Source organism: Schistocerca nitens, chromosome 8 (assembly GCF_023898315.1).
Source record: "Schistocerca nitens isolate TAMUIC-IGC-003100 chromosome 8, iqSchNite1.1, whole genome shotgun sequence".
Lineage (NCBI taxonomy): Eukaryota > Metazoa > Arthropoda > Insecta > Orthoptera > Acrididae > Schistocerca > Schistocerca nitens.
In genome coordinates, this window is record NC_064621.1 from 339189397 (window position 1) to 339211162 (window position 21766).

Here is a 21766-nt window from a genome sequence, read left to right on the forward strand (position 1 = left end):
ACTGTTAAACTCATTATTTGCACTATTACAATTTTGGCCTTAGTCCATTATCAAGTGCAGATGTTTTGTCTATTTTATACAAGCTCACACATGTATATGTCGTTTTTTTTCCTTTATTGGATTTCGATTCCCTCCGAAGGGGGCGGGCTCGCAGCAGCTGAGTACACCGCTCTTCAGCCTACAGAATTTTTAAAACATAAGAAGATAAGAAACAATAAAAGCAGGCGATAAAACGGTGACTTAAACTGTAAAATGGAGGAAAATTGTGGAAAGTTAAAACATAAAACAAATGGTGGGCGATGATAATAAAATACACATGAAGCAGACAGGGAAAACAGTAGACAGACAATTAAAAAGCACGGCGACAGTCTGGTTTCTGTTCGCAAGAGAGATAAAAATCACACCCTGCAACAGTATGATGTCCGTTCGCAACACTTCGGAAAAGACGATGCACAACACTTAACAATCACTGAAAACACTGCACTAAAAAGTCGGCACGAAGATGATACACCACAGGCAAGGGCAGATGGAGGGGGGGGGGGGGACCTGGACAGATGAGGGGAAAAAAGGGGGGAGGAGGGGGGGATCGGCGAAGGGAGAGGGCTCAGAAGGGGGAAGCAGGGCAGATGCGAGAGGGAATGGGGAACAGCAGAGGAAGGAAACGCAAAAGGACTCGGGGGAGAGAAGGGAGGCAGAGAAAGGGTAGGTGGGGAAAAAACAGGATGGAAAGGGGGGGAAGAGGGAGCCCAGGGAAAGGACAGAGAAAAGGAGAGGGAAGTGAGGATCAGAGTTGATAGGAGGGATAAATGGAGGGAAAGAGGGCATTATCCGGGAGGGGGTTATATGTCGTTGTCATTTGCTGTTATATACATTCGTAAGTAGTGCAAACAAACATGTCCATATATCGTAAGACAGCACAGTCTGTACATACATATGTTCCTTTCACCATCACTAGTAACTTTTGCATATAAATGTGTCAGCTTGTATAAAGTAGATATGGCTTAAAGCGAAAACATCTGCACTTGATAATGGCCTAAGGCCGAAATTGCAATAGTGGAAACAAAAAGTTTAACAGTCACTGGCGTAAACATGATGTCTTTCAAGAAGTGAGCGTTTGTTCTGAGCGGAAGTCTTTGTCCCCTGCAGGCAAACAGCTTGAATGTGCCCGTTCTTACCACGTGCGAAACAAGTAGCGTAACGCGAAGAGCACCCGGTCACGTGTGTGAGATTTGAAACAGCACGGGCAAGGTTTCACGCCGGTAGATGTTAACATGGCGAGCTGTAGCGTTATCAAACTGGGCCGCTGTGTGTTTGCCTTCGAAGTGGGCTGCTTACGTCGCCGCACAATGTTACCTCTTGGGGCTACGCTTGAAAACTATCAAGTTCACTGTCGTCCAAATTTTCAAAGCCAATAATCTGCAGAACATATTGCAACATAGGGTCAGGCTATTTTAAGGTTTGTTCACGGATTCTACTGTCTGCCACGATTTGAATAATAGCGTCACGAATCATCAAGTCACTATAGTATTTTCCACATTCACATTTGCGCTGTCTCGTGAGCCCTTGCAAATCAGTCAGCCATTGCCTGTACGTTTGACCCAGTTGTTTCTTGAGTCTAAGGAATTTAAATCGGCAGTCGCCATATTGATCTTATCGTCGTAATATCTGGTCAATGCTTGAATAAGCTCCTCATAGCTAACAGGATCGGGCATCGTAGTTGGGAATAACTTCGCAGAAATGCGGTAAACGGCGACACCAACGGTGGACACGAAAACGTAAAACAAAGACTGCTTCACAATACCTTGAATTTGGTGAGAGGCCAGGTGTGCTTCAAAGTTTGGCAAAAATTCCAACCAATCTTCCTTCTCTTATTCTTCAGAATGTCGGAACGGAGGCAGCAGCGAAGGTTGAGCTGCTTGTGGCGGTCCAGTGCGTGACAGAGTCTTATTCCGTATCTCAGTTGCTGCCATCTGCTTTTGGATGAACCCATTCATCAGTTCCGTAAGGTGGTTCATTGATTGCGTCTGTAACTGAAGAAACTGATTTATCGAGTGGTGGTGTGTTGGGCGTTTGCGTTTGTACCGCCGCTGATTGTGGGGCAGGCCGATGAGGGACTTGGAACGGTGGGTTTGACACTGTAAACTAATGCTATTACAAACACACAAGGAATTCTTAAGTTAGCTTATGAACTATGGCAGGAGGGCAAGTAAACAGTAAAATCGAGGACCACCAGTCTAACGTAAAATTTCCACAAGCACGAGAAGTTAACGAATAAGCAAGCAACGAATAGCAAAGCGACACAGGAAATGATGCAGTGCAGTGACCTCGGAATTCTCATCGCCAGATGATGTGTATGAGTCGTCTGAGTGGAATCGCTCGCACACGTCGTATTAGGCTTAGGTGCTCCGCTATGCGAAGACTGTAGGCGACTCCACTTGCAGATTAAGTCTCCCAGGCTGCTCTCCACTACGAAATGTAGCTACAAACAGTAACCCTGGGACTCCGTAGTAGAACCGTTGTGCTCCAACGCCCAACATGAATCGTCACTGCCTGTAGCCGTCACTCATCACAGGGCGGAAGACCATCTCAATAGCGGCGGCGCGGAGATTGCTCGTTGGACCATATTTGTGGTTGGTGGTGAACTTCAAACTGTTTCAGAATACGAGCTCCGGCTGCGTCCACTGGCGAGGACACAACACTTTCATGACGAAATATATTCTAAAAACATTTCATCCCCTATTTCACCCCATTAGTGGTTGAATTTCCAAAACCACTGAAACACGCATTTTTAGATTCGTAACGGAGAAGTCAAAGTTCTTGAATAATAACTTATTTTCGAGACAAAACTTCCACCAAATATTTCACCCCCATAGAGGTTAAATTTCCAAAAATGTTTAAACATGTATTTCTTTGTTCCTAACCACAAAATCAAAAACCAATTTTCGTAGGTCTATCTTCAAAATTGCCGTAATAACGACATATATTTTTTTTAAAAAAGCTTTCCATCCCCTATTTGACCCCCCTTAGGGATCGAATACTGAAAAATCCCTATGGTATAAGATCAACACCCGCTGCAAATTTCAATTTTATGTTCTTAGCGGGTTGGTCTGGATGATGAGTCAGTGAGTAAGTCGGGAGATAGACTTTTATATATACGGAGTACAAACATGTTTGCACGATTTTTTTGTAAATAAAATTTTAGGTTGCTCCTGTGTTTGAAAATTGAGCAAATGTTCCTTTTTGCTAGTAGTAAAGAGAAATTGCTTAGTTATGATTTAAAAAATAATTTTTTGTGATTGTTGATGGCCAAGTAATATAACCATTGAAGGCTAAATAAAAAAAGCTGTTTTTCTTCTTTCTGCTGTAAGAGGTCCGAGCAGATGTAATTTCGATGTATTGCTCATGCGCTGCCTGCGATATGCAAGGTCTCTGACCAGACAGCAGTGTTGACTGCAGTAGGAACTGTGTAGCTGTAGCAGGAGTCTGCTCTGGTCTGGTCTGGTGTATCGTGTTGGCTGGCCCGGTCGCGGTGCAGCGATGCCGGAGCCTGAGTATTAATGTATAAGGTAAAAAGCAGCCTCGCGCATATGTAGTAATGTTATCTCAAGTCCCATGTAAATGTTTTAAAAATCTCGTAATAATAATTTTCCTCATAAAAAGTAACTTTTAACAACCATTCATTTCAATTTAAAGAATTTACTAATTTCTCCCATCCATGATCATCCCGATTATTGCAATAGAAAAATCAGTTGCTTCCTTTCATAAATGACATAGGTCGGCCAGCGTTGCACAGGGCTGTGCCGGAAAAAGTTATTGTAAGAGCAGATATATCCGGCGACTTCATTGAGGTAAGGATTTTTCCTTTTTTTTATTCAGAATGATCTTTCAGGGCCATGACGCAGCACTGCTGTCGTCCAAAATTTACCAGGTTAAATTGACAGTGAATTATTGAAAAGTCATAAGTGAGCGACAATTTAATTGAGAGGTTAGTTACATTGTTTTATTACCAGGTTACTGAATTTATTTTTTTTATTAGGACGTTACACTGAATGTGAACGACATAATTATAATTTTTACTGTTGAGAGGTTTAGGAATTTTTCTGTTTTGAGGTTACGCTAAATGTTAATGAATTTTGAGCTTACATTAAATGTGAATGAAGTTTGTGGGGAGGTTAAATGTGAAAAGAATTTTGTAGGGAGGTTACAATTGAGAAAGAATTTTGTTTTGAGGTTACACTAAATTAGAATCCATAGTCATTATTATTTATTTTATCTTTTGTGGGGAGGTTACACTTGGATTTCTTTGTGAATCTCTGAGAAGTAGTCATATATCTGCTCTTATTTACTTAAATGTAGTTTGCATCTGGTGGAACGCATTTACTAATTTGTCACTCTTTCTTTCACAGATCATCGGCAATTTGTTGCTCTTTGTTGTAATTGTGTTTGTTCGATTTTTATTTCGTTTTGTTTCATTTTTGTGCTTAATTTTGATTTGTGAAAAATGCTGCTAAAAACTGTTAATAGTACATTGCGATGTGCAATGAGTGAAATAGCCGACTCGAATAGTTTGACCGATAATATTTGCGACACTCAATGTCTTAATGATAGTCCTCCATTTACAGACAATCAGTGCCTACCGACCACTAGTAATGATTTTATTCCAGATGATGAGCAAACAAATTCAATTATTTCCACAGTAAATGTAACAACTGATGACGCGGCACGTTCCGATACAATGAACGCTGCCCAGTTTGACACACCCGGTTTGCAAAATTTGAATTGTGAACAGATAAATTTTTCTCACGAAGATGAACAATGTAGTCAAAATACGTCAGATTTATTTGATTCCGAGGTAGTGACTAACAATGCAGATCCAATTGGCGAACCTGTTCATGAATCAGAGGATGACCAAGTGGTTATACAAAACGCGACAAATGCACATACACCATTACACAGCATAGAAAATAGAGTCGCTAATTTTGGCTTGGATCTAATTATGGCAGCATTGCTACAGTCGAAGATAGAACAAGACGACAATTTCAAACAATAGACTGAAAGACAAGACAACAACTTCAAACAAGTTAATGAAAATCTTAAACAATTGAATGAAAAATACGACAACCTTAATGAATCGAACAAACAACTTAAGGAACAGAACAAACAACTTAGTGAACAGATTACAGCCGTTGCCGTGCAATGTCATGATACTAAAGAACAATTACGTGAGGAAATTAAGGCTTGTGCTAGGAGCAGTAGTGAAGAAATTAGATCTGTGGCTCAAAAATTAAGTAATACACATGCAGCCACAACTAAATTACTTAGAGATGAAATTAGTGCAGTCGCTAAACAATGTTCTGAAAACGCAACACAGTTACGCGACGAGTTTAAATTAATGTAAGCAGAACTTTCACGCACACTGGATGCGAAAATAGATACGAAACTTGAACAACAAAACAGTCAAATTGACGAACGTTTTAATCACCACCTACAAAACAGTGAAACGCGTTACAGTAAATTTATACAGGAACAGAATAAAGTAAAGCAACATGTCATGGAAACAATTAATGCACAAAGACAGGAAGATAAGCGTAAATTATTTACGAAAGCAAAAACATACGTAGACAACAATATTGCTACAGTATCGGACGAAATCAAATAGTTGAACACCGAATTGCATGATGAAATCTCCGATCTTAAAACAAAAACAGACACACACACATTAGAGTTTCAGACAATGACCAACAGACTTGAAAGTTGGAACTAATACAGGATCCGAATGTCATCAAAGCAGACGTTAAAAAATTGAACAAAACCACACGTAAAATACAAAAACAAATTAATGCTTGTGATACTAAAAACGATGATCAGGTAAAAACACTGACTGAAAAATATGATGAATTGGCCAGTCGTATTGACGTTATCGAAAGTAATAATGAGACCAAATCAGACGATACGTCACCAGTTTCGTTTAATCAAACACCCGAATTCCAAAATTTACAGCAGACGATCAGTGAGATATGTTCGTCCAATAATACATTACGTAGAAAATTGTCATCTTTACAGCACGAAGTGACGGAGATGAAAAATATTTCAGCCTTTAACACATCACAGCATACGCCACATTCCGAACATTTCTCAAACTCACACAGCCAGTATAATTTAGGTAATTTACAGAGAGTACGTGACTTAGATTCCGAACAGTCACAGACAAACAGACTAGGATACAATCATGAACCTGTTCAGACATTCAGAGACGAAAATTTTGATTATAAGCAATTTTTATCCGTAAGAAAATTTAAGGTATTTGATAATGACAGAACACAGATTCACGCTTTGGACTGGATACGACAATTTGCTTTTGTATTTTCATCAGTTTGGCCTGTAACACAGAAACTAAAATTTATTTGCAGCGCGTAAATGACCTCAGGGGTTTCATTACACTTCGATGAATATGTGCCGTAGCGTGCACAGGGCCCCGAGCCGTAGTAGTGCTATTTCATCTGCACTGCTGCCTTCTCTTCTACTATCCTTTATAACTATCAAAACAGCTCTTCAACTATCGATCTATCTAGGATTAGAAACGAGTAAAGAAAACCTGATACGGCAAGTTTTACCTGAAAGTGACAGTTTTCTTTAGACACTCCCGAAATGACAAATACCAGCATAATTTTAATAACAGATAAAATTGTAATCATCAGTATGTACAACATTTTCAGCAATCGTCAAAATTATCAGCAACAGCATTTTGATAACAATAGGGGCTTTTCTCCACAACAGCAACAAAACCAACCGGTTAGCATACCTAACCAACAATGTAATGTGCAAGGTCAACCAAGCTTTAATGTTTCGTCGCCTACACGTATAGCGTCGGCTCCGCCAAATAGTAACGCACAGCAACAAGGAAATCAGTACGTACGGAAAACACAGCATTTCAACTCATATCGCAACGCACCGTATAGCAATGGTTATTATGACAGACGTAAAAGTAATGAGCACAATTTTCAGCGTACGTTTAATAACAGTCGGTATTACCAGCAGCAAAATCAACCGCAACAACAGATTATCATGAATGAACCAGACAGTCGGTATCATCGCGAACCTAATGCGTCAGGACGATATAACAGAACAGTACAAATAGTCGAAATGCCACAGCATCCTCCCGCAAATAACGGCACGTCAGAAAGAATTTGACTAGATACAGTACAGAATGAATCTTCCAGCAACGTAAGCAATACTTTTGACACAGAGAATCTTGTTCACGAAAATGTTATTACTTTTGACGACATCCGAGACACTCTTTTGCAGGAAAAACCAGTTATTCAAAAGACCATTTCACACACTGTCATTGAAGTAAAGATTGGATCATCCAAATTTTCAGCAGTAATCGATTCTGGATCACCTTTGTCAGTTATAAATGAGGAAACTTTCAACGAATGTAACAAAAAGAATATCTATCCTACGTTACCATTAGGCAAAACTAAAGTAAAAGGAGCAGTATCTGGTAAAGGAGTAGATGTAAAATTACAGACACACTTATCGTTTTCTATTGCAGGTCATACGTTTCACTCAAATTTTTGGATTGTTCCCTTGTTGACAACAGACGTTATTTTAGGTACGAATTTTCTGGTACAAGACGACGCAATTATTGACTTTCAAAATTCGTATTTAATATTAAAGGATGAAAATGTACAACTGGCATTAGAATTTCAGCACTCTTCATCTGCAGAAGAACAAACAATTAATCGGACAGAGGTCATTTCTGTAACATGTAACATAGACTGTCATTCCACATTGTTCAGAGATACCTACGTACACAACTATAATACTCCAGACGAAGCCGACTATGACGTTATACAGATGATTTCTGATAAAGTTAAACAGAGCAATGCAGATACAGACGACGAACGTTCAGAGCTACTCAAAATTCTTTTACAGCAAGCTCCAGTTTTTGACAACGTCCCTGGTACTACGTCTGGTTTTATGTATGAATTTCAAGTTAAACAGCACGACACATTTAAAGCCAAACATTATACCATTCCGTATATTCACAGAGAACAAGTTAAGAAAGAATTGCAAGCTATGCTTGACCAAGGAATTATTGAACCGGCAGTTAGTCCGTACATAAACCCGCTCCATATTGTTAAGAAAAAGGATGGTTCACTTCGCCTCGTACTTGATTCGCGTCAAATCAATGACATTATTATTAATGAAACAGATCGCCCACAGACACTAGAAGAACTTCTACAGAAATTTCATGGTACTGCTATTTATTCCACGTTAGATTTGAAATCGGGATTTTGGCAAATTCAGCTCCATCCGAACTGCAGAAAGTACACGGCTTTTCTCTGTTTTGGTGTCTGTTATCAATTTTGTAAATTACCGTTCGGTTTAACTATTTCTTCAGCAGCATTTATTCGCGGTTTGAATACTATACTTCCGACAGAATTAAAAGACAGAATCACAAAGTATGTAGACGACATTCTTATTGCAGAAGCTAACTGGTCTGAACACAATCTGATTCTTGATCAACTGTTGCAAACTTATCGTGCCCAATGACTCACAGTTAATCTCAGTAAATCGCACTTTGGTAAAACTTCTATAAAATATCTTGGACATGTAATTTGAGCAGAAGGTATTGCGCCTGAGCCGGAAAAACTTCAAGCTTTACGTGACATTACTGTTCCTACGACGAAGAAACAACTACGCAGCTTTTTGGGTTTAATTAACTTTTTTCGTAAATTTATTCATTACTCTGCTTTAGACACCCCTAGATTATGTCAATTGACGGGTAAAAACACTATTTGGTCCTGGGATAGCCAAGCACAGTCTGAATTTGTCAATCTGAAACAAGCTTTGTTGAATGCACCACTTTTATCACACCCAGATCTTACTAGAAATTTTTCCATTGCCACCGACAGTTCTAACACCGCTTTAGGCGTACAAATTTTTCAGGAAATTGAAGAAGATGGTTCTACAGTAATTAAAAACATCGCCTTTGCGAGTCGCAATCTGTCACCTGCTGAACGCAATTATTCTGTCACAGATCTTGAAACATTATGTGTTGTATGGGCATTTACGAGATTTCGGCATTTTCTTTATGGAAGACATACGACCGTTTACACAGATCATAGAGCTATCCAGTTTTTACTTTCAGCAAAATTTATACACGACAGATTAAGCAGATGGAAACTTTATTTACAGGAATTTAATTTTACAATTGTTCATATTCCCGGTACGCAAAATATTGTAGCAGACGCACTATCCCGTTCTCTCAGCAACAATCAGCAAGACATCGCAACCAACTTCTGCCAAGCAAATTTCAGCGTCATGTATATTCAACAAGTTGCATTTGAAAATTTCATTTCGGCGTCATTACAAGATATAGCACAAGAGCAGAGTAAAGACAATGTATGAAAAGAAATTAAACACCTTTGGCAAGATAGGAATAATGTTACCATCAGAAACCATTACACTGTACGCAATAACATTCTGTTTCGCCGCTCTCACCCTGACAGCAACAATTGGTTACTATGCATTCCTGACGAACTTGTTAACAAATTAATTTGGTATACTCATTTAAGTTACGCACATTACGGAGCCAGAAAATGTTTTCTTATACTGAGACAGAACTGTTACTGTGCCAACATGGAGAAACGTATTCGACGAGTTTTAGCGTCATGTAAAATTTGCCAGAAAGCTAAGTCAGACACGACTTCACATATTCCTCCGTTACATCCCATTGTACCTGTTAAATTGAGACACATGGCCGCTGTAGACATTTTTGGTCCGATTCCCAGAACTAATAGAGGTTTTTGTTACATCTTTGTTGCTGTTGAACTCATTTCGAAATTTGTTACCTTCACTCCGTTACGCAAAGCTACTGCTAGATTTGTTTCGAAAGCATTTGTAAAACATTTTCTATTTCATGTAGGGCATGTTTTGAAAGTAATTTCCGACAATGGACCACAGTTTCGATCTGCTAAATGGACACGTATGTTACGAGCAAGAAACATTTCTCCGATCTATATATCCAAGAATCACGCTTCTTCGAACCCTTGTGAACGACTAATGAAAGAAATTGGTAAACTATGTAGAATATACTGCTATAAAAAAACATATTGATTTGGATACACACATACTGTCATTCCAGGATGTAATTAACTCCATACCAAATGAATCTACTATGCTATCTCCGACTGTTATATTGAAAAATGTTGAACCACCTAATAAAATTAAAGAATTAGTATCCTCTCCTACATCTCGTCGACTACGACACCATGAAATAATTGACATTGCGCTGAACAATATCAAACGTGCCGCAGAGCGCCGGAGAAGACAGCAAAAACAGGTTTGTACACGCCGTGACTTTCACATTGGACAGAAGATATCAGTACGCACACACAATTTATCCAACAGAAGAAAGAGTAGATGCAGTAAATTTGAGCTTCTATACGCAGGTCCATACAGAATTCGCAGCATTCCTCACCCCAATGTAGTACACGTCGAAACTCTGAGAACCAGAAAAAGTAAAGGCAATCACCATGTCTCCAATATTAAACCCTTTATTGAATGAACATACTTTATGATTTATCACACTGTAATGCCATTTCCTGATTTTTTTTATGACCACTTATGCAATTATATTTATATGACTACTTGCTGATGATTATCATATTTTTTCTTGGCAAGTGCCCGGCAAGGTAAGGTTAGCAGTTCGCTTTTCTTGTCGTTATGTATCAGACCATGCACATTTTCCATTTTTCGTGTATGTATGATTGTTTTCCTGTTTTATTTGTATGCACTACGAAATCTTTAAGATATAACAAACACCAGTTGACTTTGACATTTTTCCTTATGATATCTCAATATCTTGACTATTTTACATTTTTTTTGCTACTACATTATGATACCCTGTGTACATTTTTTTTTGCACTTGAAAACTGTCTATGTTTTTGACGTAATACATTTTCTGTCATGCTATGCTGTATGCTTAATTATATGACTAGAAACAAATTTTTATTTAATGGGTATATGATTTAAATGCAAGATATTAATCCTTATTCATCATTTTCAGAAAGCAATAACGTGTAAAAGAAATAACTTAAACAAATCGCAGTGGATTACTATGAAATGGGAATTTCACCTTCGGAATGAACGAAATAAAATGCAATACCTCGTCATGAAGAGTAAATGGATCAGAATTAACAAGCATTAACAAGAATATACTATACACATCGTATGATAGCAGTCTTAACTAATTATTTTTCTTTCAGAATATGAGGTGATTGATGCAGGCTGTTGGACAGAACTACACATCTTAGTTTTAGTGATGAAATATGCTAGAAATAAGAAACTCTATACTATGAATAGTTGTATGAAGTAAATGGTAATATGAATAATGAATAATGAAGTGTCTTTTTTGCAGATGATAATGAATGATGATGAATAGTTATATGAAGAATATGCTAATATGAATAATGAGGTTTTTCTTTGAAGCTGATGATAGGGATGAAGTTATGGTAATATGAATAATGAAGTTTTTCTTTGCAGATGAGAATAATGATGAAGTTTATATATTTACTGTTAGTTAAGAAATGCTATGTAGTTATTTAAGTATTTGTTGCAGTTCGTTTTGACAGTATGTCTTATATCGCATGGTATAATGACTGAATGTTTTGGAAAGGACAGCTAGAGTACATACATACTGAGTACACGTTTCATTACCTGGTAATTCGAAGTTCACTACTTTTCAGCATAATATGCGTTTCTTCTTTCACCTTAATAATCCGTTTTGTATTTTTTCCAGGAGAAGCTATTCATGAAATTAATGTGCTATAAGCAGTTAGTCATTAAACCTGTTCTAGTACTTGCATTTTTTTACCCATTTGTGTGTGTCATTCATGAATGTGATCACATGTACTCTACTTGTTCATAACCTTGCTACAGCTGACTCATAACGATTAGGTTACTAATCCTTATTTACAGCAATAAGTCAAAAGCAAATACTTTCATGCCCCAGCAATTAATTATCGATCCCAACGCAATGCATTGCTCGCACACAAAAAAATAAATGTATTACTAGTCCCAAATAATGTTACCAGCATAAAAGTTCTAAATATAATGCGAATTTCTCAAGATGTTTTCTAACCATAGACTTTGAGTAATAGTTACAGTATGTTACATTTTAAATATGTCCTATGTCACTTGAATGATGAGTTCTGAGTAATACTGAATGATGTTTTCTAACCACAGACCTTGAGTAATAGTTATAGTGTGTTACATTTTAAATATGTCCTATGTGACTTGAATGATGAATTCTGGGTAATACTGAATGCTGCTTTGTAATAATGCATAAATGCTATGCCAATAATTTCTGTAAATAATATTTTTGTTATACTCTATAAATGCTATGCCAATAATTAACTCTCATTTTGAATGATGACTTCTGAATAATACTGAATAATGTTTTATAAAAGTATATGAATACTTTGTAACTGGCCAATGAATGCCACTGTTTGTTATATTTTAAATTTGTCTTATGTCACTTACATGCTATTATATATGAATACCAGTAGCTTGATGCTACACTCATTAGCTCCTGTTTTGAATGATGACTTCTGAACAATGCATAAAAATGGTTTGTAACTGGCCAATGAGTGCCAATGATTACTATAACTAGATGAATTATGTAAATGGTATGCCATTAATTAACTCTTGCTTTGAATGAACACTTCCGAATAATGCATAAAAAATGGTTTGTAACTGGCCAATGAGTGCCAATGATTACTATAACTAGATGAATTATGTTAATGCTACACCATTAATTAACCCTTGTTTTCAATGATGACTTCTGAACAATGCATAAATATGATTTGTAACTGGCCAATGAGTGCCAATATTTAGTATAATCAGATGACTTATGAATAATGTTCTGTAATACTCCATACATAGTACAGAAATGTTTAGCAACTAGGCAATGAGTGCCAACAATTACTCAAATCGGTTGATAGACTAGTGTAATTCTCAATGATGACTGGCATAAGACTTAATGTCCTTCACCTTCTGACCTAATTACCAGAAATTACTGCAATATCCGCTTGTCCTGTCTATCCTCATGATCATGGAGCACTATATTTGGGTTTTGCACTAATTCTACGTTGGTGAAAAAGTATGTGGTGTTGACACATCATGCTGTCCACCACCTTCAACGATGGAGATGTTATTATGGTCCCACTGTTTGGTGTACCTAATGTACTACCAAAATGATAACATTGAATACTAATACGACATTTCAGTGTCTTGGCTACACTGATTAATACTTCATGGAAGAGAACTTCAGACTGTCTCACTTGGTGTTGTGCTTCTGTAGAAAGTTATGGACTTTCAGTGCAGCTACGTGCAACCTACTGTGCTACAACCATGATGCAATCCTTCCCATTCCTATCCTAGTTCTTGTAAAATGGTAAAAAAATATATATACAGTGCGTGTGCACTTTATGTCATTTATTAATATGTTTTGTACTCATTGCGTATCCAAGTTCTTGTAAAATGGTAAAAAATATATACTGTGCGTATGCACTTTATGTCATTTGTTAATATGTTTTGTACTCATTGCGTATCCTAGTTCTTGTAAAATGGTAGAGCACTTTATGTCATTTGTTAATATGTTTTGTGCTCATTGCGTATCCTAGTTCCTGTAAAATGGTAGAAATATATACAGTGCGTGTGCACTTTATGTCATTTGTTAATATGTTTTGTACTCATTGCGTATACATTTTGTCATTTCTTGATATGTTCTGTACTCAGTGCATGTGCACTCTATTTCATTTCATGTTCTGCACTTATATAAATGTATATATTCTGTGTCTGTGACCTTAGTTAATTAAGTAGATTTTAGAAAAATTTGTTGCTCATGGCAAGTCCAATTGACTCACCATCGCTGCCAAATTTTTGCCCCCCCCCCCCCCCCCCCAGTGGAGGGTTATGTAAGAGGTCCGAGTAGATGTAATTTCGATGTACTGCTCATGCGCTGCCTGCGATATGCAAGGTCTCTGACCAGAGAGCAGTGTTGACTGCAGTAGGAAGTGTAGCAGTAGCAGTAAGTTGTTGCTAGTCTGGAGTCTGCTCTGGTCTGGTCTGGTGTATCGTGTTGGTCTGGTGTATCGTGTTGGCTGGCCCGGTCGCGGTGCAGCGATGCCGGAGCCTGAGTATTAATGTATAAGGTAAAAAGCAGCCTCGCGCATATGTAGTAATGTTATCTCAAGTCCCATGTAAATGTTTTAAAAATCTCGTAATAATAATTTTCCTCATAAAAAGTAACTTTTAACAACCATTCATTTCAATTTACAGAATTTACTAATTTCTCCCATCCATGATCATCCCGATTATTGCAATAGAAAAATCAGTTGCTTCCTTTCATAAATGACAGATAGGTCGGCCAGCGTTGCACAGGGCTGTGCCGGAAAAAGTTATTGTAAGAGCAGATATATCCGGCGACTTCATTGAGGTAAGAATTTTTCCTTTTTTTTATTCAGAATGATCTTTCAGGGCCATGACGCAGCACTGCTGTCGTCCAAAATTTACCAGGTTAAATTGACAGTGAATTATTGAAAAGTCATAAGTGAGCGACAATTTAATTGAGAGGTTAGTTACATTGTTTTATTACCAGGTTACTGAATTTATTTTTTTATTGGGGCATTACACTGAATGTGAACGACATAATTATAATTTTTACTGTTGAGAGGTTTAGGAATTTTTCTGTTTTGAGGTTACGCTAAATGTGAATGAATTTTGAGCTTACATTAAATGTGAATGAATTTTGTGGGGAGGTTAAATGTGAAAAGAATTTTGTAGGGAGGTTACAAATGAGAAAGAATTTTGTTTTGAGGTTACACTAGATTAGAATCATACTCATATTATTATTTATTTAATTCTTGTGGGGAGGTTACACTGCGCTATAGTAATTCCTAAATGTTTTATTCTGCACTAGATGTAACATACAAAATGTGGTGTCACCGCCAGACACCACACTTGCTAGGTGGTAGCTTTAAATCGGCCGCGGTCCATTAGTACATGTCGGACCCGCGTGTCGCCACTGTGATCGCAGACCGAGCGCCACCACATGGCAGGTCTAGAGAGACGTACTAGCACTCGCCCCAGTTGGACGACGACGTTGCTAGCGACTACACTGACGAAGCCTTTCTCTCATTTGCCGAGAGACAGTTAGAATAGCCTTCAGCTAAGTTAATGGCTACGACCTAGCAAGGCGCCATTTGTACCATTGCATGTACCTCAAGATAGAGTCTCACTTGTATCATCCAGAATGCTGTATACCAAAGGACAATATAAAAGTTAAGTGTTCTAGTAGCTACGTTCTTTTCTTTATCACATTCATTACGAATCCTGTTCCAGACGGCGTGAGTTGACGCGTGCCCTTTCGGCTACTTCACTGTGGACTGGCTGCCTTAACAGTCCACAACACAAGACGCTTATCGTAATGAATGTTATGTAAAATATATAGAATATGTAGAATCCCTGGTTAAATGTTATAGATGGTCAGATGACCATAATCTTCCGAAGATAAATGAATCAATAAATTTAAAAAAGCATTTCATGTCTTCGGGAGTCGATAGCACATTGAATTTCCTTCCTTTTTCAAGACATATACTGCCTGGTGCTGGCATTTTAGAGGAACACAGAAATTTCTGAACAGCGTCACTGAAGTAAAAGATTGACGAAATATTGTACGGATGTTGGTTCTTTATGATTTCAAGGTCTACAATGCGTCCATTTTACTGCGTTGCTAGGAATTGCGTCGAGCTGTCCTGGGAGGAATAAAGTTGGGATAACGAGTAAACCGGAGTTTAATGGGACACTACGGGGATTAATGTGTCTTTACTCTGTAGTGGAGGCTTTCGAAGTGGGAGATACTGCTCCGAACAAATATTCAAATATTTGTTCTGCGAAACGTAGTGAACAATACATATAATTCAACTGTTTACTGCATTAAAAAATACTTTATCCAGACTGGAGTTCTTTATAAGAACAGAACATGGGAAAGCTCCTTTCTTTAGAATTCCGGCAGGCGCTAGACATGGATGCATTTGGCAACATTGTTTTTCATATTAATCGTAGAAGGAAGTGAGTAGGGGCAGGAAAAGGTGAAAATCTCTCGGTACAACGTTTTATGTAAAAGTACATTTAATAGAGAATATTAGCCAATGACATTTACATAACTTTTGGTAACGATGAGCACATAGGTACGAAGCCTTAGACCCGTCGTAAGTAGTACATAGGCTCAATAGCAAGCTGAGGTTGAAGCGATGTTTCCAGACCGTCTGCTCTTGATGGAATGGGCTGAATTCGCAGCGGCGCTCGTAGACCTCAACAGCGCCTGCTAGAGGGCGCTGTCGTCGGTGTATGACGTAGTGCCAACTTAACTTGCACCTACGCCGTGGCATCGTTGCTATCGATGCCACAGATTTCATAACGAGTAAAACTATGGGCGACTCCAACATGGGCATACGTTTGAATGGGCAACTTATGCTTACAGATCTGGATTTTGCTGCGGTCAGAAACACCACAAAGTTTATAACTTATGACTACTAAGCTGAATGGAAAGATGGAATGACCGGTCCTATAGGGCTAAAGATAAACAGTGACAAAGCGAAAGTGGAGATGTATCTACTCAAATATAGCGCAACCATAGGCAGTAAGGGATGTTGATCGGTTTCCACATCTGGGCAACCTTATGTGTAATAACGGGGACGTCGATGAAGGCATCACCAGCAAAATTTAGAAAAACTTACAGTCTTCCAAAGAATGTGGTCCGTATGACAATTAGACTTCAGCTGTACTCCTCTATCATCCTGCCGATGCCCATATAACGCTTGTGAGACCTGGAAATATCAGCAAAGTCGGCGCACAAGCTAAGTGTTTTTTTTTATAAACGATGGAATTTTGAATATCAGCTATCGCGACCACGTCTCACATGATGAAATTCTGAGAAGAAGTTGCTGAAAGAAAACTGAAGCTTGCGTGGCATGTTTTACGCACTAAAGATGGAAGAATCCCCTACTCAGCACTGTTCCGGAAACTAACAGGTGGATGCAGAAGTAGAGGAAGATCTGGTAACACCTGGAAACGAACTTTTGCAAAGGATCTTCAGTGCATGGACTTCACTGGGAGGAAAGTGTAAACCTGGCAGTTGATAGAGTTTGTTGGAGGCAACTTATTGTCCGATGTGCTACCTATCATTGGAGGAACTATTTGTAAGTGCAGTATAAGCTGCAATGAATATTTCTGACAAGTTAAGGCTGTGTGCTAGGTGGGTGTCAGGAAGCTTGTTCCTTGGCTTTGAATTCTGTGAACAGATCTAGTGGACCAAATCATAGCCCCTTCTGACTATTATTTCCTCTCTGTACCTTTCAAGGACAAGGACAAGGACAAGGGCGGGGACTACTCAAGAGGACGTCGTTATCAGGAGAAAGAAAACTGGCATTCTACGGATCGGAGCGTGGAATGTCAGATCCCTTAATCGAGCAGGTAGGTTAGAAAATTTAAAAAGGGAAATGGATAGGTTAAAGTTAGATATAGTGGGAATTAGTGAAGTTCGGTGGCAGGAGGAACAAGACTTTTGGTCAGGTGATTACAGGGTTATAAATACAAAATCAAATAGGGGTGATGCAGGAGTCGTTTTAATAATGAATAAAAAAATAGGAGTGCGGGTTAGCTACTACAAACAGCATAGTGAACGCATTATTGTGGCCAAGATAGACACAAAGCCCATGCCTACTACAGTAGTACAAGTTTATATGCCAACTAGCTCTACAGATGATGAAGAAATTGATGAAATGTATGACGAGATAAAAGAAATTATTCAGGTAGTGAAGGGAGACGAAAATTTAATAGTCATGGGTGACTGGAATTCGTCAGTAGGAAAACGGAGAGAAGGAAACATAGTAGGTGACTATGGATTGGGGGGAAGAAATGAAAGAGGAAGCCGCCTGGTGGAATTTTGCACAGAGCATAACTTAATCATAGTTAACACTTGGTTCAAGAATCATAAAAGAAGGTTGTATACCTGGAAGAATCCTGGAGATACTAAAAGGTATCAGATAGATTATATAATGGTAAGAGAGAGATTTAGGAACCAGGTTTTAAATTGTAAGACATTTCCAGGGGCAGATGTGGATTCTGACCACAATCTATTGGTTATGAACTGCAGATTGAAACTGAAGAAACTGCAAAAAGGTGGGAATTTAAGGAGATGAGACCTGGATAAACTGAAAGAACCAGAGGTTGTAGAGAGTTTCAGGGAGAGCATAAGGGAACAATTGACAGGAATGGGGGAAAGAAATACAGTAGAAGAAGAATGGGTAGCTCTGAGGGATGAAGTAGTGAAGGCAGCAGACGATCAAGTAGGTAAAACGACGAGGGCTAATAGAAATCCTTGGGTAACATAAGAAATATTGAATTTAATTGATGAAAGGAGAAAATATAAAAATGCAGTAAATGAAGCAGTCAAAAAGGAATACAATCGTCTCAAAAATGAGATCGACAGGAAGTGCAAAATGGCGAAGCAGGGATGGCTAGAGGACAAATGTAAGGATGTAGAGGCTTGTCTCACTTGGGGTAAGATAGATACTGCCTACAGGAAAATTAAAGAGACCTTTGGAGAGAAGAGAACCACTTGTATGAATATCAAGAGCTCAGATGGCAACCCAGTTCTAAGCAAAGAAGGGAAGGCAGAAAGGTGGAAGGAGTATATAGAGGGTTTATACAAGGGCAATGTACTTGAGGACAATATTATGGAAATTGAAGAGGATGTAGATGAAGATGAAATGGGAGATAAGATACTGCGTGAAGAGTTTGATACAGCACTGAAAGACCTGAGTCGAAACAAGGCCCCGGGAGTAGACAACATTCCATTAGAACTACTGATGGCCTTGGGAGAGCCAGTCATGACAAAACTCTACCATCTGGTGAGCAAGATGTATGAGACAGGCGAAATACCCACAGACTTCAAGAAGAATATAATAATTCCAATCCCAAAGAAAGCAGGTGTTGACAGATGTGAAAATTACCGAACTATCAGTTTAATAAGTCACAGCTGCAAAATACTAACGCGAATTCTTTACAGACGAATGGAAAAACTGGTAGAAGCGGACCTCGGGGAAGATCAGTTTGGATTCCGTAGAAATGTTGGAACACGTGAGGCAATACTACGACTTATCTTAGAAGAAAGATTAAGAAAAGGCAAACCTACGTTTCTAGCATTTGTAGACTTAGAGAAAGCTTTTGACAACGTTAACTGGAATACTCTCTTTCAAATTCTGAAGGTGGCAGGGGTAAAATACAAGGAGCGAAAGGCTATTTACAATTTGTACAGAAACCAGATGGCAGTTATAAGAGTCGAGCGGCATGAAAGGGAAGCAGTGGTTGGGAAAGGAGTGAGACAGGGTTGTAGCCTCTCCCCGATGTTATTCAATCTGTATATTGAGCAAGCAGTAAAGGAAACAAAAAAAATTCGGAGTAGGTATTAAAATTCATGGAGAAGAAGTAAAAACTTTGAGGTTCGCCGATGACATTGTAATTCTGTCAGAGACAGCCAAGGACTTGGAAGAGCAGTTGAACGGAATGGACAGTGTCTTGAAAGGAGGATATAAGATGAACATCAACAAAGGCAAAACGAGGATAATGGAATGTAGTCAAATTAAATCGGGTGATGCTGAGGGGATTAGATTAGGAAATGAGATACTTAAAGTAGTAAAGGGGTTTTGCTATTTGGGGAGCAAAATAACTGATGATGGTCGAAGTAGAGAGGATATAAAATGTAGACTGGCAATGGCAAGGAAATCGTTTCTGAAAAAGAGAAATTTGTTAACATCGAGTATAGATTTAAGTGTCAGGAAGTCGTTTCTGAAAGTATTTGTATGGAGTGTAGCCATGTATGGACGTGAAACATGGACGATAACCAGTTTGGACAAGAAGAGAATAGAAGCTTTCGAAATGTGGTGCTACAGAAGAATGCTGAAGATTACATGGGTAGATCACGTAACTAATGAGGAGGTATTGAATAGGATTGGGGAGAAGAGAAATTTGTGGCACAACTTGAAGAAGGGATCGGTTGGTAGGACATGTTTTGAGGCATCAAGGGATCACAAATTTAGCATTGGAGGGCAGCGTGGAGGGTAAAAATCGTAGAGGGAGACCAAGAGATCAATACACTAAGCAGATTCAGAAGGATGTAGGTTGCAGTAGGTACTGGGAGATGAAGAAGCTTGCACAGGATAGGGTAGCATGGAGAGCTGCATCAAACCAGTCTCAGGACTGAGGACCACAACAACAACAACCTTTCAAGGTCCAAAAAGCATGTTTCACTAATACTTCGCATTGTAAATGCCTCCAAAAAGTATGCTGCCATAGAATCATTACAAACATAATAAAACTAGAAAGTCAAGGAAAACAAAGAACAGAGTGGATAAAAAAATCCACTGCAAGGGAAATGTTACAAGAAGGAAACTGATAAAACAGGAAGATAAGCCATAAAATTATATGATGAAAAGTGTCTGGACATTCCTACAAAATGCGGAATTGTGTGCTGTTGTAAGCACAAAAAATGGTTCAAATGGCTCTGAGCACTATGGGACTTAACTTCTGAGGTCATCTGTCCCCTAGAACTTAGAACTACTTAAACCTACCTAACCTAAGGACATCACATACATCCATGCCCGAGACAGGATTCGAACCTGCAACCGGAGCGGTCGCTCGGCCCCAGACTGTAGCGCCTAGAACCGCACGGCCACTCCGGCCGGCGAGGTAAGGAGGAAGTGGTGTTATTGAATGCTGGTGTTTTTTGTGGTTAGAGTGTCGTCTCAGTATCGCACTTTAGAAAAGGCTAAATATCGAAAGATATGGATGTATTTGACCGCACTGAGTACTGCGTACAATAGAGGAACAATTCGGAATCGATCAGCATGATAATGCACCCTGTCATTAGGCAGCAAATGTGAGACAGTGACTTGTGGATAATACCATTCCTGAAATGGAAAGGCCTGCCACACAAAGGTGAAAGGTGGGCACATTCCGTGTAATGTCAACCAACGGTTGTCTGGACACTTTTGATCAGATAGTGCAGATTGTGTCAAACAGTCTTAAAACGATTTAAATCGTCGCCATAAGATAATGACGCAAACTACATTTAAGGTCCTTCTTACTTGTAAGTAAGCACGGATTTCACAATAATCTACTGTTCTGTTCTACCAGTATGAACGTTTTTCTAGCTATTGCAGTACGTCAGGAAACTACAGGGTTGTTCGAGTGCGATGGAGACATCCATTAATATTCTTGTAGCCCAGATCTATATGCTTTTACATTAGGTAATTTGTCTAAGCATTTCGACCGTATTACTCGAAGTACATACACTTAGTGATCAAAAGTATCTGGTCTAACAATACCACCACTTGCAAAGTAGGTTAGAAATCAGATTAATAATGTTGCTCACGCAACATATGTTCGCTTTATCGGGCAATGTTGACTGTGGATGGTATCGTCAGAATGGAAATAACGAAGTCACTGTAGGAAAGTCATTAATTTTGGCACTTACCTTGAATGGATTCCCACGTAGATTTCGTCGAAGTTGTTATGGCTCATCTTGTTGATTCTGGGGCGATTCCACTTTGACTGCTAGAAGGTCCAGACCTGTCTTTCAGCAATATTTGAAGACCCAACAAATGCGTTTTTCAGGAAATTCTTAATGATCAAA